Source organism: Ursus americanus, chromosome 18 (genome assembly GCF_024610735.1).
Source record: "Ursus americanus isolate L20-20 chromosome 18, mUrsAme1.1.p, whole genome shotgun sequence".
Lineage (NCBI taxonomy): Eukaryota > Metazoa > Chordata > Mammalia > Carnivora > Ursidae > Ursus > Ursus americanus.
Window position 1 is genome coordinate 51371475 of NC_142144.1, and position 22574 is coordinate 51394048.

Here is a 22574-nt window from a genome sequence, read left to right on the forward strand (position 1 = left end):
TTCAATCTAAGTTTGTTTGTTATTTTTTGCTGAGAATGCTGAAGGTATTTTTTCCCCCATAGAAGTGATGTAAAACACTTATTTCTGTTTCTCGACTAATCCATAAATGTTATTTAGCCCAGATGTTAGGAGAAGCATATTGATGCAACTACCTACCATCATTCCTTTATCAAATGGATTTTGGGTCTCAACTAATAGGGTCTGCGATCATTTCTTTGCGGTTAAGATAGTCACGATTTGGTAAATTTTTAAATTCAGTCTGAGAACAAAATTGTCTATCACACTGTGTTTCCCAACTGTTATTATTACGGGTTTATGTCTTGCCCTTTTGAGATTAGTACACGAGTAATACGTTGTCACTATATTTTGTTTACTAATAATTGTTAGCGAACAATGTTTGTTTACTTATGGAGAGCCTCATGTTTCTTCAAGAAGTTTCATCCATTTATTATCAGAGCAAATGGGGTGAATTGAGAAATTCTTTTTTTTTTTAAAGATTTTATTTATTCATTTGTCAGAGAGAAGAAACAGACTCCTGGCATGGAGCTCGATCCCAGCACCCTGGGATCATGACCTGAGCAGAAGGCAGACACTTAACCAACTGAGCCACTCAGACGTCCTGAATCAAGAGATTCTTGAAAACTTTAAAGTTCTGGTGATTTTGAGTAAGTGTATAGGCACCCCTCCTTCCTAAAGTATCCATAAAGCATGTTGTAAAATAAAATAATTTGTTTTTCTCTCTTAAGCGTTTTCTTTCTTTCTTTCTTTCTCTTTCTTTTCTTTTATCTTCTTTTCTTTTCTTTTTCTTCCTTCCTTCCTTCCTTCCTTCCTTCCTTCCTTCTTTTCCCTTTCTTTCTTTCTTTCTTTCTTTCTTTCTTTCTTTCTTTCTTTCTTTCTTTCTTTCTTTCTTTCTCTCCTCATACAAATTTCTTTCTTTTCTTTTCACTTCTCTCTTCTCATTGTTTCCAAGGAAGAGGGTATGGCTTGTCACCTTGTGAAGGGGAACCACAGTCTAGGGTGAATTGGATTTACAGTGGCTTGTGCTTTTGGCTAAAGTTTAGAACAGCCAGACGTGTCTCAATATAAACATTTCCCCCAAAGTGAGATAATACTTCAACTTCTCTATTTATGGTCAATTTAAAAGTTGGGACAGATGGCATGCCATTACTTTTTTTTTTTTCTGGTGGAGATGAGATACAGGAAGGCATTTTATTATGCAGTTGTTAGGGAGCAAGGCTTTCACCCGCCCACTGAACCCTGACAAGTTTAACGAAATGAATTTCTGAGGGGCCCTTTCTTGACCTGTGATGTATCTCACTCGGTGGGGTCATGCACTCTATGTAAAGGAGATGAGATGGCTGGAATTTTTGTGACTTTTTTAAAACGAATCAAACACGTGACAAGCCTTGTAGACTGAACAAGTAAGGTGGGGCTTACAAACCGAAGCTCCTCTTTTTCATTAAAGGCTGTGACAAAGTTAAAAGCGGCCAGTTCCCCTTCCTCCTCCTTTTTCAGTGGTGAGCATCTTGTCTGAATTTGAATAAAAACCTTTCTGGGGAGGAATTTGGTTGAAGAAAAGAGGTTCAGGGGGAAAAAAAAGTGTTTGAAGAGTTTGAAGGTCCAGGAAAAAAGTGTGTGAGTATGCATGTGGCGGGTGTTAGCGTGTGTGTGTGTGTCTGTGTGTGTGTGTCTGTGTGTGGGTGTTAGTGCGTGAGTGTGCACACGCACACGCGTGAGGGGGTGTGACTGTGTGCACGCCTGTGAGTGTGGGTCTGTGTGTGGTGTGTTTGGATGACTGTATATGCCGCGTGCGTGCGTGTGGCCATGTGTGTGCTGTGTGTGCGCGCGAGTGTGTGAGCGTGTGTGCGCGTGTGCCGCGGGCGGGAGCGGCAGCTTGGGCTCAGCCAGTGGCAGAGCGGTTGGTCGCGGACTAATAGTGCAGGGGGAGCTGGGGAGAGGCTAGGAGGACGCTCAAGCCACCTTGTTAACAAAAGCTCGGTTTGGTCCCTGCGGGCCCCACCAGCAGAAGGGACTGGGGAGCCCTGGCTCCCCGCCAGGGAGGTCGGGCTCCCGCGAGCTCGGCACGCATCCTTTATCATGCCCTCCGCAGGGGGGTCCTGAGGCTTGGCCGTCGGGAAGTTTCCAAAGCCGCCGCCACAGCCGCCGCCGCCTTGGAGGGGACCAGCAAGGAGCGTGGAGTGAGTATGTGAACTTCAGGTCTCTCTTCCTGTCGGGTGGGCTGAGGGATTTCTAGTACAAAGAAAGCTAACACTCAGTGACCTGAAAGACTGGAATTTCAGCTCTCTTTCCTTTCCTGGGTCCTTGTTCCTCCCCCTTCCTCTCAAAGCCCTTTAAACCAGAGATTACCAGGTCAGCGACTCTTGCCCGCCCGCCCAGGACACGGGGGTTCTAGCTTTTTAGCTTGGAAAGGAAACCCACTACCTGTGAGTGTCTGCTTTCTGTACTTCCTCTCATCCTGACCGCGAACGTTCTGTTAGCAGAACGCCCCAGAGGTGGTTTGCGTGGTAGCGTTCGCTTCACATGTCGGCGCAAGAAGTGTGCAGAGCTGACTGCAAAAGTTTAATCCTCCTGTCAACTCAGAAGGGTGGCAGTTGGCACCGTTAAAACGCGTATGCCCACAGTTATGTAACACAGTTTATAACTTCGGAATCCATCCCCGTGGCACTCACCAGTGAAATCACCATTTTACATTGTGTAATCCACCCTCGCCACCCCAGATCACAGTGTTTCTTCTCAGTTACATGAAATGGCAAAGGGAAAGGATAAAAAAAATTAACATGATGGATAATATCCTCATGGTATAAAGAGATAGAAATTTGCATGAGATGAGTTTGGATACCTGGTTTTGGTTTAATTCTATTTGGAGATATATTTTTAAATGCATGGTGTCAGTTTTTATGAGGATGAGAGGGAATGTTGGAGAGGCAAAGAAATCATTTTGTTCTGAAGTTTTGGACTGATTTTTAAGTTCTTTCTGTTCATTACCCGGATTCGGTCCAGAGACTTTGGTGCTGTAGTGAGTAGTTTCTTTTAGTTTTCATCTGGATCACAGAAATAATTTTCAAGGCATTCAATTTTCCTTTCTGCTTTTTTTTTTTTTTTTTTTTTTTTTTTTTTACTCTTGTGCTCAGTCTTGTTGCCTGGTGTGAATTACAAAGCTTAAAAAGAGCATTTCCGGGGGCTGGTTGGAGTTTATGGCCTGGGAATCTTGCTGGAGAGATTAACCTCTTCACGGCTGCTTCTCAGACAAGACCTAGTGACCCAATTCTCCTCAGGTTTCTGCTCCAGAAAACTGACACCACCAGTCCTGGCTCTAGTTAAAGCTTGAAGAATTGCTTCCCAGTCTCCTGTCTATACTTGATAAAAGTGCCTTCAGTATGATTCTAGCAAAATGTTAATTCCCTTTGCTCTTTCTCTCTATCAGGGCTTCTCAAAACTCAGTGTGCATAGGAGCCACTTGGGTGCTTGTTGAAAGGCAGGTGACTGCCCTCCCCCCCCAAAGGATTTTAGATCTGGGGAGGGGCTGAGAATTTACCCAGGTGATTCTGAAGCAGGTGAGATCACATTTGGATAAGCAATGCTTTACGTTGTCTTTGGCAATTAAATTCTTGTCATGTACTTGGTTAATATTAAACCTCATGTCGAAATGATAAACTTGAATTTCAGCTGATGTTGAACATAAGTTATATGCAACATGACTTTGCATGCTTGGCTGATAAACCAGGGCTTCTGACAAGCTTTCCCACCAACCTCATCTTTGTTTCCTTGCTCTTCTTTCCATCTTCACCTTTCCATTCCCACGAGTGAAAAAGGGAGTTGGGCAAAGGTGTTTACACGCCACAGTCCCCCTTCCATGTGTTGGGGATGTATGGTCTGACCCGACCGAACATGGCCAAACAATGTTCGTCTTAGAAACTTTCAACCCAGGGCTGTTCTCAATTCTTTAACAGCCTCTCAGGGATACTCTGCTTCTGGGGATGGGCTAGGCTGAGTGGGGCTGAACTGAGCTGGATTATTTCTTGGGACTGCTCGGGAGCAGTATAATTCCTAGAAACTGAGTTTAGGTTAGACCAATGCACAGGGACTGGGAGAAACAGGCAGTGATTCCTCCATTATGCTGAGGTCCTCATTTGACAACATATGAAGGTGAGAACTCAGCCTCCATCCCCATCCCCAGTGATGTTTGATGCCATTGGATATTTACAGGAAAAAGAAAATAGGATGTGGTCATCAGTGTCCCTCCCTTTTCCCCCCTCTCCTCACTCCAAATGTTTGCTGGTGCCTGCTATGTGCCAGGCTCCATGCTACTTTCCAAGGACTCTGGAAAGATCAGTGTGTGTAGTGTGGACAGAGCCCTCGTCCTCATGCGGTTTCAAGTCTTAGCTGTTGCTAACCAGTCTTGATGAGCCAGCTAATCTCTCTAAACTTCACGTCCTCCGTCAATAAAATGAAAGGGTTGAGTTAAATGAATTTGAGTATCTTTCCAGCTCTGATGTTCTGACATTGGCAAACATGGCCCAGTCTTCTAAACACGAACAAGGGGGAATGGGAGCTTTTTAGCATTTGCTTTGAAAATAGGCTCAAAGATTTAGTTTCCTGCTTTTTTAAAAATTTTTCAAAAATATCTTTCAACTTTTCTTTCTCTTGTCAGAAACCAGGACCACCGGTAGAGTGAGTTAGACGAATTCTACCTTTGCAGAGCACACAGTCATTCCTCACAATGGGTTCCTGTAACTCTCTGGAAAGGCTGTCTCCCTGGGCCGGGTTACCGAGGACAGCAGCCTCTTATCTTGTCTGAATCTGGTGTTGCTCCGCCCTTGGAGAGCTGGGTGGTCTGACAGGGCTTGCTGGCTTCATAGTTGCACAGCTGCCACCTGACCCTTTCATTCAAGCGATTTAATAGCTTTTGTGCTACCAGGTGAGAGGCTCCAACAGAGACCTGTGAGGGTCTGGAGGAAAAAACCAACTCCCTAATGAAATCCGCGTTTTGTCCGTACTATAGTTTCTCTTACTGCCATGACTGCGTCATTTCAAAGGGTTCTAAAACTTGGCCATCAAGATAAGAAAACATAGCCGTGCTCTGGGCACTTTTCTGACAAACGTAGATTCCAGCTGTCTGCAGATATTATGTTTGAGTGGGGAACTACTCACTGGAGGATGTACAGGGATACTGCAGAGTTAGGATATTTTTGACCAAAGATTCTTGGCCTCTTATTGGTAGGTTTAAAGGAGGTGGCAAAATAGTCTTTGGTTTCACTCTTATCCCTCTCTGTTTACGGGGTTGCTGATACGATGTCAGAAATACTTCTTTTATGCATCATGCAAAGGCTTCTAAGATTGTATGTCACTCTTCACTGTCAGTTTTATCCTTAAGACTTTCATATCCGGCTTCTTTAGAGACCAGGGCAGATAACACCCCAGGACCCACTGAGCTCCATGTCCCACCTCCCTGGGATCCCCTCTCTGCCTTCTGTCAAGTGTTATCAGCTGCTCAGGGCTTCCAAATGCTCCCTAAATTCTTCATATAATAAATGAGCCAGGACTTTATCTCATGAGGTTGCACTCAATGTCATGTGATTTTCATTCCAGGGTCCACATTTCCTGTCAAATTCTTCGTTTTGTCAATTATAAGCCAAAAGCTTTGTGAAGTTAGGAGAATTTCAGAAAGGATTGACATTCCCAGATGAGAATTCATCGATATGTTTAAAAGTTATTGGGTGTTTCCTATCAAATCCCAGTTATAGCCCAGATTTGCTTTTCCTGTTAAAGTGATTCCGCTTCTGGGAAAGGCAACACAGCAACACACAACAGCAATACCCTAATTCTGTTTTATGTATATCTTCCTCTTTGTTATAACATGGTGGAATAATTCTATTTCGTCCAACAAGCATTAGTGATTGTTTTGAAACCAAAGGGTAGTATTAATAGGAGATCTCAAATATTAAATTGGAGTGTGTAATAGAAAAAAAAAAAAAAGAATGATCTTTGAATAAATTTCAGCTGGGTTCCAGTTCTGGGCTGCAGTATTCTTTGGTTCTGTAATTCTGGCCCAGTTACTTACCCAGTTTCCTCTGAGTCAAATGAGGGTATGAACATTTATCAGATGTTCATGAGGGCTAAAGGACATTTGGAAAGCACCTAGCATGATCCATGATGTATGATAAGTATCAATTGAGTATTTCTTCTCTGGAAGAGGGCTAACACAGGTGTGAAGGCTGGAAAGAATCACACATGTGGCAAGCCGCTCAATTCATAGGTGAAGAGAAAAGAGAAATGGGAAATCAAGCTTTCTTCCAGATTTCACTGACGAGGCAGAGTAGATATTAGCCCATCACTTCTCTGGCTTTGGTCCCACTTGATTTCTTCTCCCAATGGAACAGATCCATGAGCTCCTGGGCCATCAAAGCGATTAGTACCGAGAGAGCAAGGGCACTGTGAAAATCATTCTGTCCTCATTTCTTCTTGACCCTCCAGACTTGAAGACTTTTATAGCCGTTTCAGGAAAGAAATCATTTTAATTTTTTTGGCGGGGAGGATTTTGCTCCATCGTAGCCAGGGGCCCAACTTCTGGGAGAAATGTTTGAGAATTTGAAATGAGCAGCCTGTGAACTATCACTGAAAAGAAAACGAAAAGCCTTAGCCATTCAGACATGTGGTACTCCCCCTGCTCTCCCTCCTGGTCTTCTCTCTCTTCCCACTAGTGTTTTCTTATAGGCCCGGTGTTTGCACTGTGATAAGTCAGTCACTCAACTAATCTTTCCTGAGCTTCTCTGTGCCAGAGAAGATGACCAGGACAGGAGAGACTTGAGTGAGCAGAACAGTCATGGTTGTTATCTTCAAGAAGCTTACCGATGAGGGTGAAAAGGTAGACTTTTAATAAAATGACTGCAAACAAACAAAGAAATGCCACAGGTGGTGAGAGTATCGCAGGATTCTGTGCAAGCAGATGATACCGGTCTGGGAGGTGGAGACCTGAAGGATGGCTAGAATTTAGCCGGGGAAACGGGGGTTTGCTGGAAGTGGGGGAAGGGCATTCACGGCAGATGGAAAAGCACGGATAAAACACACAAAGGCTCAGAGTGGGCAGTGCAGTGAGTTTAAGAAGGGAAGAAGAAGAACTGTGTGACTATGGGGCACCTGGGTGGCTCAGTCGTTAAGCGTCTGCCTTCGGCTCAGGTCATGATCCCAGGGTCCTGGGATCGAGCCCTGCATCAGCCTCCTTGCTTGGCGGGAAGCCTGCTTCTCCCTCTCCCACACCCCTGCTGGTGTTCCCTCTCTTGTTGTGTCTCTCTCTGTCCAATAAATGAATAAAATCTTAAAAAAAAAAAAAAAGAACTGTGTGACTAGTGTGTCAGGGGAAGGAGGCTGGATAGACGGGCAGAGGACAATCACACAGGGAAATCCGGTCTCACAGTTAAAAGGGACCCCAGAAGGCACTGAATCCCCACTTCCTCTCTGGGACAAGAATCCCTTCCTCTGTCTATATCTCAGCCCTTGCCATTATTGGACAACTTTGAAGGAAAGTTCTTTCTAAAAGTAGGGTTCAGGTCACCTGGGTGGCCCAGTTGGCTGAAGGTCTGACTCTTCGTTTCAGCTCAGGTTGTGATCTCAGGGTCATGAGGCGGAGCCCTGTGTGGGGCTCCACGCTCGTCGCAGAGTCTGCTTGACATTCTCTCTGTCTTCCCCTGCCCCTCCCGCTCATGCTTTGTCTCAAATAAGTAAATAAATCTTAGAACAATGAAATAAAAGTAGGGTGCAACTCCCCCTATCCTCCCTGAGTCTGCACCCTGGACCCAGAGAGTAAAAGTCACTCCTCTTTCAAATAATTCGAGGGCAGACTATTTTTTCCACAAATTACTGCCAAAGCTGGTCTGTGCTTTCCCGTTCGTGTGCAGTCGATTCTGGAGGAATACAGTTTCACATTTGTGCCGCGGACAGTGAACTTGCTGGCTTCAGTCCATTATTCCAGCCTCCAGTTATTGAGACCGTGGATCTTGAGTGCGTCCTCACTGATAACAGTGAACATTTTTAGATTTGTGCTGTTTGTGAATTGGATACGCTTGTCTTCTGTATCTTTGCTTAGGAATCTGGAAATTTATTTAACTGGAGGAAGCCAAAAATGGAGCTGTGGGCACCACTCAAGACGTTTCTCTTAAGAGAAAGGGTGCCCCAACCTCTTTCTATTTTCTTTTTCGAGAGGAAACTAGACACAACATCTCTATAACCCAGACTCACAGAAATGTTCAAGTTTAAATGAGAAGAGTTCAAAGACATCAGTGTGTGAAGGCATGGTTCACCTGTATTTGCTGATGTCATTTACCGAGACATGTGTTGAATGCATATTATAGGCAATGGCCAGTTTGTCCTTCTGCCTTCAAAACACATGGATAAGTAGCTACACCATCAGGTAGGATGTGATAAATGCCCTGTGATGGGTTTAAATAAAATGTGATTCTTCTGCAATAGCAGGAAGGAAATCTTTCCAAATGGAATGATTATGTCTTAGGACATTTTGAAGGAAGCATTTCACAAGGCCTTAATACTTTAAGGATTTTAATAAAGATGGAAGCAAAGACATTCCAGGCAGGTGGCAGACATGAACAGGGGCAAGGAGATGGGAAGGGTGCAGCAGATCATTGTGACCGTGTGACTGGAGGCTACGGGAGAGGGTAAGGCTGTGGTTTGGAAACACATAGGCTAGAGGTGTTAGCCAAAGGCTGTGGGAGTGGATATGAAGTGAGAAACTAGCTGAGGTTAAAATTTTAAGAAATGCCATATTATTTTTAGCAGTGCAGTGTGACCCAGAGAAGATAGAGGTAAAGAGAAGGAAGAGTGAATAAAAGAGAAAAAGGCAATGGTTAGGTAGAAAGAGAACCAGGAGTATACTGAGGTGTAGAAGCCAGGAGAGAAGCAGTTATGCAGAAAGTGGGTGGAGGGCACTGTTGGATACTGTCAAGATCAGAGGATTGTTGGAGAAAAGTTCAAGTTGATGTGTCAATTAGCAGGTCACTGGCAGCCTTTGAGACAGCTATTTCAGCGGACTGGTGGCAATCAAAATCAAGTGGTCCTCTTAGGGAATGCAAGGGGGTGAGGAGCAAGTAGAGACCCCTTTTCAAGGATGTAGGCTAGTTGGTCAAGATGAGGCATATGGTGGGAGAGGAGAAAAGAAGATGTTTGATGAGTTGTAGGAGTAATAGTCACAGTAGCAGTAGTGGTAGTAGCAGTGGTCAGAACACTAGCATTTATTTAGCACCCACTGTGTTCTAGATACATCTACACATGTATTTCTGCATTTGATTCTCACAACACAACTATGGCTTAGTGTTTCAGCCCCTTTTTACCAGAAAGACAACTGAGACTAAGAGAACTTAATTTGGCCAAGATGATGTCACCAATAGACGGCAGGACTAAGAGAACTTAATTTGGCCAAGATAAGGTCACCGTGTCCTCAGGACTCACTGGTGTGGCCGCTTTTCTGTTTCGGGCTTGGCTTCTCCCATGGGGAGGGCCGCAGGCCTGCTGATTAAAGCCCGTTTATCAGAGTGATAATAACAACAAGAAGCACACAGGGATGGGGGTGCACCCAAAGAACTGATTTCTGCCGAGTATGGGATAAATCTCTGGCTCATTTCTAAAGTACAGTAAAACATTTTGTAGCATAAAGTCATTGTCGTGGAATGTGCAGGACGTGGCTGTGGTGTGGTGGCTTGGTGTTCTGCCGCAGTCCGGGTACCCGCAGTTCATTGCAAATTCCAGACACAAGGGCCTTTAATCCCCTTTTCCTCTCCTGTCACTCTCCTTACTTCCTTCTCCTTTTCTTTCAATAATTGCCTCGTCTTAAGAAAATCAGACTCTGGGACGCCCGGGTGGCTCAGTCAGTTAAGCGTCTGCCTTCGGCTCAGGTCATGATCCCAAGGTCCTGGGATTGAGTTCCGCATCAGGCTCCTTCCTCAGCGGGGAGCCTGCTTCTCCCTCAGCCTGCCACTCTCCCTGCTTGTGCTCCCCCTATCTCTCTCTCTCTGACAAATAAATAAAATCTTTAAGAAAAAAAAATCAGGCTCCTGCTACCCACCTGTCACAGCTGGGTAACTTTGAGCTCCTCCCAGACTGTGGCCTCTGCTAAGATCCACTGACTTTCCCACGGTAGATCGGCATGGAACACCACAGCATTTAAAAAAAAACAAAACATTTAGCTCCAATATTGGAAAATAGTTGATGCCTTAAGCCCTTAGAATTCTTGGAATAATTAAATATAGGCACCGCTGGGTGTGTTGATTGGTGATTAAGAGGTCACTGGAAGTGACTTGTCAGTGGAAAGGAGCAAGAGTTGAGTGGCCATTGGACTACATTAAATGGCTACCCAAAGACTTTCACACTAGTTTTTATATCCTCCTCATACCTTGTGTACCGTATGTATGAATTTGCTACGGCTTCCATAACAATGAAGTACAGACTTGGTGGCTTAAACAACAGAAATTTATTTTCTCATAATTCTAGAGTCTACAAGGCCAAGATCAAGGTGTCAATAGGGTTGATTCCTCCTGAGGCCTCTCTCCTTGGCTTGTAGAACTGATTTCTTCTCCCTGTGTCTTCACATGGTCTTCCCTCTGTACCCATCTGTGTCCTAATTTTTTCTTTTTATAAGGACACTAATTATATTGGATTAAGGGCCACCCTAATGACCTCATTTTAATTTAATTACCTCTTTAAAGACTCTGTCTCTAAATGTAGTCACATTCTGAGGTACTGGAGGTTAGGACTTCAATATATGTATTTGGGGGGAACAAAATTCAACCCATAAATACCATGCCACCATATCAAGCCTCTGCTTGGTGTTAGTAACTGATCTTCCAAATTCTGAGGACATTACTACAGCAGAAGGAATAAAATGAAACCTGTGGACCTATAAATTCACGTTTAGAAATCCATTTGTAAGACACTCTGGATTTAGAGCTTGGCTTCAGGATGAGGTGACAGGGAAACTTCCTCAGGCAGGACTAGCTTTGCACTTTTAAAAATTCCAGATGTAACCCATTTTATTTTTCTCATTTGGCTAAAAAGCCTGCACAATGCTGGCTTAACTCTTCAGGTTAGGAGGAAGTAATGTGCTGTGTGTCCTATTTTGCATTGCAGATGCTAGGAGGCCTCCTATGTTGATTGTTGCTGGATTGCTTTATTGGAAACTACTGGCCTTTATTTACTCCCTGATACAGAGACATTTCCTGGTCTGTAACTTTGTAAGTTGCTTTGGTGCTAGGCCCCTTGTAGTGCATGGAAATCACAGGCTATGAGACTCGGGTCTTCATACATCCCTCCCCCCACTGAAGTGTTTGTCTGCATTAAGAATGGCAACTTATGGAGGTGCCTCTGTGGCTCAGTCAGTTAAGCGTCCGACTCTTGATTTCAGCTCAGGTCATGATCTCAGGGTTGTGAGACTGAGCCCTGCATTGGGCTTTGCGCTCAGCTCTTTAGGATTCTCTCTCTCCTCTCCCTCTGCCCCGCCCCTCCCCCCTCTCTCCCGCTATCTAAAAAAAATATGGCAAATGATGACAACCACTTGAGCTAAAAGAGATGTAGTCGGAGATCACATGGTATTGCACAGCAGGCTTGCTGTCCCTGCTGTTCCGGACAGCCCAGGGCTTGTAGGCATCACGTCTGAATTGTTAGCTCTGTGGCCAGAGAGATTCGACATCAGAACTTTAAGATCTAAGACCTAGACTTTTCAGACTTTTTAAGACTAAGACTCAAAACCTTAGATGATGACATGGTAAGGAGCACGTGTGCCCATGATGTGAGGGCAGTTGAATTTGTCTGTTAATTAAGAACAACAGCAACAAACACCATCTTTACAACAACCTTGTGAAACCAGTGTTACGGATCCTCACTGTACAGATGATGAAAAGAAGTCGGAGAAGGTTTAAGGAACATACTTATTTTGTAGGTTGAGGTTCTTTTGAACCTCTAAAGTGTTCAGAAAGCAAATGGCTTAGTCAAAGTGCTTATCCTGAGTTCAAAGGCTTAATTGAGGTCTGCCTATGAAAAGATGTGTGAGCTAGAGAACGTGATGTAAACATCATGCGTTATTACCTGGCTTTCTATTAATATAAAAAGAAAAAACAGTTTTATTTCCTTCAAAGGATTAATTTTTTTCTAAAATTGAGTAGAAAAAGCCGAATTGTTAATCCTAAGCAGATGGCTGGAGGTAGTGAGATGGGCTCCAGTGGACAAGATGGAGGTTCACGACCGTGGTAACAAATGTTAGAAGAGGCATGAAATCATGGCCGCTGTTTCACTGAAGAACTGACAAGAAGAAACTGGTGCACTAGGAACACAAAGGGGAGTTAGACTTTGGAGTCACATGGGAGATTTTTAATTTACAGACCAGAGGTTGGAATGTTTGTGCTTTGCAGCAGATGATTAAGCAGACAGCCTCAAATCTCCTTCTAATCTGATCAACAGTGACTGCAAGTAATAACCTATTACTTCCTGCCTAAACCCAAATGATTATTTCTATCACAATATGAACTATCATACCATGAAAAAAAAACATGGAGAAATATTAGCCTTGTGGGTAATAAAATTTGTTGCTATATATGTATTTAACTCTGTCTTTACAGATTCACAGCAAGGGAAAAGTTGGAATACAAGGGAAACTAGTCCTAGCACAAAATTTCCCTGGCTAAACTTGATGTTAATTTCTTTTATTTTAGACTGTTTCCTTTCTAACGAGTTTGCTAATTTGGGAAACCACTGCCTCATGTCTGTACTTGTCACGCATATGACTAGCTTCCTAGGAATGGCCTTCATTTCCTCTGTCTGGGCCCATCCTGTCTTCCTCCTTCTTCCGCACTGCTCCCCAATCACCTTCAAACCGATCTTGCTTTCAGCCTCTTCCTGGTGCTGGTCTTCTAGGTGGTACCCCAGTGCTAGACCCACCACTTCACTCCACCCTGATGGTTTTCAGATACACCTTCAGTCTTTGGGCACTAAAGCCCGTTTACCTCTTCTACTCGGAGGAGAAGAAAAGTAAGTGCTGGTGTTTATAGCAGCGATTCTCAAACCTGGTGGCTCATTAGAATCACCAGAGAACTTTTGATTTCAGATGGCTGGACCCCACCCAGGAGAATTAAATCTGAAATTTGAGATGATGCATGAGTCAGCTTGATATGAAGCCAGAGGTGGGGCCCTGCTGGTTTAGGAGTGACATTAGGGAAACTCACCTTGGTGTGTTTCTGGAATGTTGTCAATGATGAAGACCATCGTCAGCCCTCCAAAGGCTGTTTACTCCCTTCCAGCAGTGAAGTAGGGCTGGAGCAATGAGAGTGAAGTCTCTTTTGTAGCCACTACACTTTACCTCGGGCCTCAGGAGACATTGGGGTCAACCATCACACTAGGGTTGACTGAGCATAACTCTGGGGGCACCATTTATTTTTTGGACTGTGAAAACAGCACCGTTGGCACCCCTGGAGCATGGTTACAACATGAATTGTGCCCCAGAATTTGGTGTACTGAACTGAGAAAAACCCAATGATGGGATCTCAACTCCTTTGGCCCATACTTTGAAGGACAGGTGTGTTAGTGTGGTTTCCCCAGAAGTATCCTCTGCCATGATGAGTTTATGTAGTGCTCAGTGACATCACGGTGTGAACTACCTTCCTCAGCTAGTCTGGACTCTATGCCTACAGCAAATATGTTCTCACTTCTAGACAAATGATTTGCAAACCCACTTTTATAAATAGTCTATTTGTGTCTTGGAAACTCTAAGAAAGTGTTTAAGCCAAGACCACTTGCGTGCACCATATTTGTCTCTCTCTTTAAAGATTTTATTTATTTATTTGAGAGAGAGCACGCGCTCCAGCGAGCAGGGGGAGGGGCAGAGGGAGAGAGAGAGGGAGAGAAGCAGACTCTGAGCTGAGGGTGGAGCCCCTTGAAAGGCTTCATCTCAGGATCTTGAGATCATGACCTGAACTGGAACCAAGAGGTGGCCGCTTAATTGACTGAGCCATGCAGGCGCCCCTGTCTCTCTTTTAAAACATTTCCCTGGCTTGGTGGTGTTTGTAATTGTTACATGAGGCCATTCTTATACGTTGCACACATCTTATTCTTGTGCACACATGGATTCAACAATAAGTCATCTCATCAGACATTCAGATATTTTTTTTGCAGCCTGTGGTGTTTACAGAGATTTTGTTTTTGAACTAGTACTGCAGCATTTTTAATCTCAGTGCCTGAGAGCACTCTCACACCCTCCCACCCTCCCACTTATCACAGCCCACCCCAAATTCTGCCAAAGTAAGCAGATTAAGTTTCCACTCTTCTTAATGCAATTAAACTCAGCGGGCCACAGAGGCATTGGGGACTCCTGCCTCTGCAGGAGAACGAGTACTGGCGCTGGGTTCACAAGTGGGCCTTCAATGTGGGGGTGTCATGTGGCCAGCACTGCTGGTGCTTGAGTAGTGGGATGTATGCAGATCCTGAGGAAGGACAGAGCTCTACAGCGTGGGTAAAATCACACTCAGTTCTGAACGCCAGGAAGTGCGAGGAGCCAGAAGTCCATGTGGTTTGCCTTGCTTCTATTTTGTTTGTAATGGCCCTGCACGGCTCTATAGAAAATTTCCTAGCTCTGTTGGGTGTTACTCGAGAGTCAAGTCAACCTAAGTCATGGAGCGTGTCCAAGGATGGCTCAACTAATACTTATCTTTTAATTGATAAACTTCAGTTTCGGAGCGTATTTCGGTTTATAGAAGAATTGGACAGAGTTCTTGCTCTGTCCTAATCCCCCCAGTTTCCCCAGTTACTAACATCTCGTGTGAGTGTGGGGTACTACAAGCAATGAGCCCAGTTTTGAGCCAGTTATGATTATTACAATTAATGAACCAGTTAATGATTATCTAAAGCCCATAGGTTCATTAGGATTCACTTGTGGTGGTGTACATTCTCTGGGTTTTGATGGAGGTTTAATGACCTGTATCCATTACATTGGCAATGTTTTTAATAAGTTTTAGAAAAAACTCTGATTGGCCTGGGCCAGAAAGGGGACTGAGTTTCCTGGAGCCTTGGTCTGTCTGTGGGTGCACGTGCGCCTGCGTGCTGGGGACTTGGAGGGAGCCATAATACATTTACACACATTATCACAGTTAACTATTCTAATGGCCCTGAAAGGTATCACTTATTGTATAGGTGAGGAAACAGGGGCCAAGGAAGAACAAGGACCTTGTTCAAGGAAATAGTGGAACGGGGAGAAATCTGATTTATAGTCCATGCGTATTACTGCTGTATTTCCTTTCACTTCAGCTGTAATCCTAGAGCAGAGCATTAAGCCCTCCCCACTGCCTTCCTCCTCCTCCTTCTCTTGTACTGATTTTACAAAATTATTTCTAAAAAACAAACATTGTAAAACAAATATTTGTTAAATAAAGGGATGTGTAGGTGGCGGCTGAACATCAGAATTGTGCTAAGATCCTCAGCAGAGAAGAAAGGCAAGACTCTCTCTCATTAGAGTTCTGTTATGTTTAATTATTTGTTGGTTTTAAGAACTGCCTTTTTTTTTTTTTAAGGATTCAATGTTTGTTTTCTTGTAATGACCCCATCGCCCTGAAGGGCAGGTACAGGCAGCGAGGCCATGGCAAGAGATGTTGACTTGGCAGATCTTGCCCTGACTGAGGGCTTTGCCCATGTGCTGGAAGGCCCGCTCCCAGGAAAACTACTCTCAAACCAGTGTCTGCCTCTCCTCACTGCCAGGATCCATGCATATGACTTGTAGTTTTTCTTACTTTACTCTATCCCTGTATTTGATACTGTGGTGTGCTTGCTGTGCTCTGCTTGCATAAGCGAATAAAGCAGCAGGCCAACCAGTTCTTTAACCTTTGGCAAATCACTTAGCCCCTTAGGGCCGCTGCTTCCTCACCTTGACCTCTGTGTGTGTGCTGGCATGTGTAGAGCATGGGGTTCAGGAACATGGGCCATGGAGCCTATTCGCTGGGGTTGGAATGTCAGCTCAATCATTTATTAGCATTTGCCTTGGACAAATTAGTTACCTTAGAATCCTTAGAATCGAATCTACTCCATAAGTGGTTGTGAAACAGGGCCGGATGCAAAGTAAATGCATCACACCTAATGATGAGAATGTTGGTTTAAGTAAAATTTGGAGGAGAAGCTCCTTCCAGCCCTAGAATTCTGTGACTTTTGATGTACTGTGACTTAGTCTCAAACAACATTACAGTTTTTATCACTTACCACCTAGTCTAAGCCATCAAAAGCATTTCCAATACAAATCAAAACCACAATGAAACACCACTTCACACCAGTTAGAATGGTTAGCTGGTGTTACCCCAGAGATACAAATGTAGTGCTCCAAAGGGACACCTGGACCCCAGTGTTCATAGCAGCAGTGTCCACAATAGCCAAACTGGGGAAGGAACAAAGATGTCCTTCAACAGATGAATGGATAAAGAAGATGTGCTTCATATATACAATGGAGTACTACATAGCCATCAAAAAATAAAATCTTGTCATTTGCAACAACGTGGATGGAACTAGAGGGTATTATGCTAAGCTAAATAAGTTAGAGAAAGACAATTATCATATGATCTCACTCATATGTGGAATTTAAGAAACAAAACAGAGGAACATAGGAGAAGAGAGGGAAAAATAAGATGAAATCAGAGAGGGAGATAAACAGTAAGAGACTTAATCACAGGAAACAAATTGAGGGTTGCTAGAGGAGAGGGGGATGGGGGAATGGGATAACTGGGTGATGGGCATTAAGGAGGGCACGTGATGTAATGAGCACTGGGTGTTATATAAGACTGATGAATCACTGACCTCTACCGCTGAAACTAATAATACACTATATGTTGATTAATTGAATTTAAATAAAAAAAGTAATCTATAACTATTCCTAGAAGAAAGCAGACTGAGTAGTAACAATAATTATCTCCACATGTTAGAATTTTAGATAGTTTTTGTTTCTTCTTTATAATTGTTTATTTCTCAAATTTTCTACAATGAATTTATACTATTTTAAAAATTGGGAAAATATTTTTTTAAACTTCAGATGTACTATATGTTTACTTAGTTATTTCCTTATTGTTAGACATTTGGGTTTTCCAGTTTGGGGCCATGAATATCTTTGTTCATAAAGTATATTCCAAATTCATACTTGTTTCTTTAAAAATACTGCTTTAAAAAAAGATTTCTATTTCAGCAGATCTTTTAATAGGACTATTTGTGATGGCTGGCCTCTTTTCTCCACCAGACATCTGTGAGTTTGGATTTTATCATTAGCTATGGCATGCAAGTAAGATGCTCAAGGTTATTGGAGTGTAGCTCAAGCACCAATGCTGGGTAGTTTTGTTTTGTTTGTTTGTTTGTTTTCAATATTTATTTATTTATTTGAGAGAGAGAAAGAGCAGTGGGGAGGGGGCAGAGGGAGAGTGAGAGAGAATCTCAAGCAGACTCTGCACTGAGTGTGGAGTCTGTCTCAGGGCCTGATCCCACAAACCTGAGATCACAACCTGAGCTGAAATCAAGAATCAGACCCTTAACCCACTGCATCACTCGGGCACCATGCTGGGTAGTTTTCTGAATGTTGAGCAATCGTTTTGACCATGAAGTATCTCATCTCGAATAGTACGAGTTCTTTAAGTGAAAACTGCTGAGTTTGATGAACTCCTTAGAGTATTTTGCTCATATGCTATTGTAGCAATACCATTTTGTATTGTATAGATTTTATTTTAAAGATTTTATTTATTTATTTGACAGAGAGAGAGAGGGAGAGACAGCGAGAGAGGGAACACAAGCAGGGGGAGTGGGAGAGGGAGAAGCAGGCTTTCCGCTGAGCAGGGAGCCCACTGTGGGGCTTGATCCCGGGACCTTGGGATCATGACCCAAGCCGAAGGCAGACACTTAACGGCGGAGCCACCTGGGTGCCCCATCATTTTGTATTGTAAAGTACTTGATGATAAATCTCTCTCCCGCAGACCTCAGTTCTCAAAGGTAGGGGTTATACCTTAGTGAACTGTTACAAGTCAGCTGCCTCTCCACTCATTTACAAAAACACTGTACTTCTGACATAACATCTACTGTTGATTCTCTCACTCGGCCACATTCTTTCTCTTCATCTTCAGATATGCCCCTTTCACCTTTCTAAATAAATCCTATTTGTTCTAATTTAGCTCTCTCCCGTTGTAGGAGACCTCAGTCTGAGCCAAATGCCCAGTCTGAGCCAAATGCCACCCACCTATTTATTCCTGTAGTATGCAATGCATTCCACCATTAGAACACCTAACACTCTTTTTGAATTCGGAGTTTATACGTCTGTCCTTCTCCATTACACTATAAACTCTCTAAGAGCAAGAATTATTATTATTTTTTGGTCTTCATAATCCTAGCACTTATTATAGTCCTTGTCACAAAGTGGGAATTCTACAATTGCTTGTATCTTAAATGAACAAATGAATTTGTCCTATTCAAACAGAGAACCAGGATGTATTTTTAAAAGGGAATTGTTTTGGTATAATGAATTTCTGAACATGATTTCACGTGAATTTAAACAGAATCTCACTTCTGGACAACTTGGTGTTTGGTGAATTAGAAGATGCAGAATTCACTCAAGAAAAGGAAGGCCAATTTCAATAGGGTGACTGTGGTTGGGAAGGTCCTTAGTGTGTTTGGGTGTGGACACATGGTTAAGTCCCAGGTACAGTCAACCATAGTGAATGTGAATGTTTTTCATTCTGTTTAAGTTATTCAATTAAAACAAGCTGTCGTGAAAATTTGTTTGATACAACCCTCTGGCTAAAAGCAAAGTGAATGTAAATTATGGCCACTTCCTAATCTTCAAGGAAATGCCTTTGATGGTTTAAGAAACTTCAGTAGTCGTTAAAAACAACTGTAAATCGAGGGCACGAAACCTTTTTCCCTCGGCGCTCTGTTTTCTCTACCTTTGAAGGTAGTTTTAGTGGAAGGTCTTTGTAGAGAAAGGTCAGATGTCTGGTTTCCAAAGAATGGCCTGGAATTTGGATTTCTGATGTAGATTCATTAAGTATGGATTTATCAGGTGTGGCCAGAGATTTTGGAGATACCATGTGGCCATTCTATATTTCCATTATTTTTAACTCTCTAACCTAGTGTTTCTTGAGTGATTTCTCAAAGAACCTGGATTTTGTATGGGGGTGGAGAGGGTTTTCTATAAGTTTGCAAACTTCCAGCTGAAAGTTTTTTCTTTCCTCAGGACTTTTTAGAGCTTCTGATATGCTCATATTGCATTGTGAATCTTAAAAAAAACAAGACAAAACAAAACAACTCCCCCCCCCAAAACCTTAGCATTCTGTGCTCCAGATATATTTGGATATGGAAGACTTTTTTTGTGTGTGAAAAAAATTTAATATCCCCAAAATGTGTATTTTAAGAAACACAGTTTGCAAAATGTGGCCTTTATCAGTGGGATAAACATTGAACTGTTGAAAAATCTGAGAATGGAAACCTTCTAATGAGTTCATGTGGTGGTCAAAGATTAATCTTTACAACCTTGGTCTTCACAGCAGAGCCTGAGGGAAGGCTTTCTCTCCATAGTTCTGGGAGTCTGTCAGGACTTGCTGAATCGGGGGAAGAAAATATTGAAAGGGTTGTTTCTGCACAGAGCATCTATGACTTAAGTGAGCTGCAGGGATAGTGGACATTGCTGTGATCCGGATGTTAGGAGAACGAAGTTTCCAGACCAGACTTCGTCTCCGGATACGTGTGTAATCTTGGTGCTGAGAAACTGATTAAAGGAGACAATTTAGGTGACAAACTTTATTTAACACTTTATGAGGTGGACAGTCTCAGAGAACTGCAAAATGGGGTGGAGGGCAAGAAGCTTTTATAAGACAAAGAATAAAAAACAAGGAAGAAAGAACTAGAGAATATCTCACTGGTTGGGGCCACATCATCAATCTCGTTTGGGGTGAGAAGGCAGAGAGTTGGCTTGGCGTTTGGGGATTGGCTGATTGAATAGACTGTGTTTCTGGTCAAGCAGAGCATTTGCGGGGACACGAAAATTATCTAAGTTTTCGTTTGCTGATGCGGCATCCTGGGCAGGAGTGGCACCATCTTGTGCCTAGAAATTTATGTCAACATGAGTAAAGTTAAGTCACTTAACTGCCATGGGACTTTCTTTCCTCTGTAAGATGAAGGGGCTTCTAAGAGAAAGTGCACACGCTTAATGGTCATTAAAAATAAATAAAAAGCTAAATCTCAAGTAAACAAAGGAATGCAAGTTAAAATAGTGACGGGATACAGCATTTCACTTGGGGAGTGAGTAAAGATTAAAGGGATGATGTGGAATGTGAGCAAGACTGGTAAGGGTGTCATATTAGCGCCATCTTTCTAGAAAGCATGCATATCAGCGCCTCAAAATAAATTGACACCCTTTGATCTAATAATTCCACTGCTAGAAAACTATCAAAAGGAAAGAACTAGAAAAATAAACTAATGTATAATTAAGGAGTTTTCATCACAACCTACTGAGATTTGCTACTTCAAAATAGCAATGGAATGATGGCAGAAATCATAGTACAGCCATGTCTTGGATAGCGTGCACAAATGAGAAGTAAGATCACAAGCAATGTTTAATAACACGGAAAATGCTCAGACTAGAATGTTATGTTAATAGGAAAGGATGGTCCACGCTCTTTTTATAGTATGATTTTAATTAAGTTTAAAAATTGTATATACATATGCATACATTTGAAAACCTAAGGATGTTTTCTTTGGGCATTGGGAAAGTGTATTTTTTCCTTTTCCTTGTGTTTCTATATTTTTATCCTTTAGTTAAGGAGCATGCATTTCTTTTATACACATAAAAGGGGGTTATTTTCAAAAGAAGCAAGGACATTGATAAAAAAAAATGAAGGATATGGACTATTTGATTTCTAAAGTTTCTCCTAAACGATACATTCTGTGATTTAGATTGCATTTTAGAAAAAAAATTGCAGCATGGAGGAAGCACAATGCTATAAACAGAATCAACACATATTTTATTGATTTAATAGACTGGAATTTCGAGGAGGCCTGTTTGCCTCGAGGCCTTCAAATTGTGCTGCTAGTGTGGTGAGTTGGAGCAGTGAGATGCGGTTAGACAGGGCCTCTGCCTTAATTATCTGCTCTTAAAGTAACAGCTACTTCTTTGAGAGAACATCGCCTCCAGTGAAACTTTAACTCGGACAACAGTCATCAATTGCTGTCCGGAACCGTAAAGAAAATTGTTAAGCATTTGCGTGCTGTAAGAAAACGACCCCGAGGGGGTCGTGAAGTAATTGCAAGGAGTGTAAGATTTTGCTGTGATGTGAAGCAGTGTAATGTAGTGTGGTTAGGCACATGGGTCCTGGAGTCAGGCAAAACTAGGTTACAGTAACAAGGACACAGACCCCGGAGTCAAGCTGATGACCTTGGGCAAGTTACTTAACCTCTTTGTACCTCATTTTCCAAACCTGTAAAATCATTCTCTACCTCCTAAAACCATTGCTGGAATTAAACAAGATAATACATGTAAAGTACTTTGAACACTGCCTAGCCCTTGGTAAGCACTTAGTAAATGTTAGTTTGTATTATAATTCTTCTGTTACTTCTCCAAGTCATTATTTACCTGTAAAATCCGAATAATAGTAGAAAATTCTTCATAGTGTTTGTTGTGAGAAATAAATGAAAACATACATATAGACAATAGAGCTCAGTGCCTGTATATAGTACGTAATCAAAAAATGAGGAAAGAAAGACACGAACAATTATTTGTCAAAGAAAAAAGTCTTAGAAGTCACAAGCTATTTTTTCTGCATGATTCTGTTCTCCCTGTTTGAGAGAAATCTTTCTGGAAATCCTGTGTTGGGCGAGATTGCCAAAGACTTTTCACTCTCATGGGGTCATTGAACAATTAAAACTCCATAAGAGGTTATGAGCTTCTTAAAAAGAAAAACTTTTTTATGACTGTGTCTTCCCAGCCCTTCTTTTGTGGTCTATATGGTTCAACTGCTCTCTGTCGGAAAGAATAGAATGAGATTGCCAGCCTATAGGAGGAAAGAGCCCTATACCAGGACTCCAAGACCTGCTTCCCCCAGGCTCTCCTGCTCCTGGCTATGACTTCTTAGAATGTTGACTCCCTGTTGCCTATAACAAGGAGCAATTAGACTTCTCTTTCTCTCTCTCTCTCTCCAGGGTGTGAGAGTTCAGAGGAGGCATTGCATTTGAAGTCCTGGGTAAAGTCTGCCTAAGTCTTAATTTCCTCCACTAAAACACAGAGAAGAGCACCTTTGCCTAAGTTTGGACAGCTAGTTGTCCTCTGTGGCTACAGTTCCCCTGATTGTCCGTTCATTTGGAGCAGTTCATGTCACATACGATTTGGATTTGATTCAGTTGTCCTATGGATAATTATATTCAGCTACATGTTTACGCTTTAAGTTTTTACACTTGATATATATGAGCTCCTTTGGAAATTCGTTTGGGTGAAAATAATGATGATTTAAAAATCCACCAGAAAAATTCCATGATGGCTTCTAAGTTCATTCTGACTGGTA

General features: G+C 42.5%; 1 protein-coding gene across 6 annotated transcripts in view; it reads left to right on the forward strand.

Moving 5' to 3' along the window:
• Window positions 1-522: 522 nt before the first annotated feature.
• The window catches only part of FREM1 (FRAS1 related extracellular matrix 1), a 173774-nt gene continuing 151722 nt past the window's right edge, over window positions 523-22574 (forward strand). For 2 of the 6 annotated variants that reach the window (XM_087869631.1, XM_045780815.2), the window contains exon 1: window positions 1557-2198. The gene's annotated coding sequence lies outside the window, so the exon portion shown is untranslated. Of the gene's footprint in view, window positions 666-1447; window positions 1518-1555; window positions 2203-22574 lie in introns of those variants that run through there. The other 4 variants (XM_045780814.2, XM_045780813.2, XM_087869630.1 and 1 more) reach the window with 4 other exon arrangements.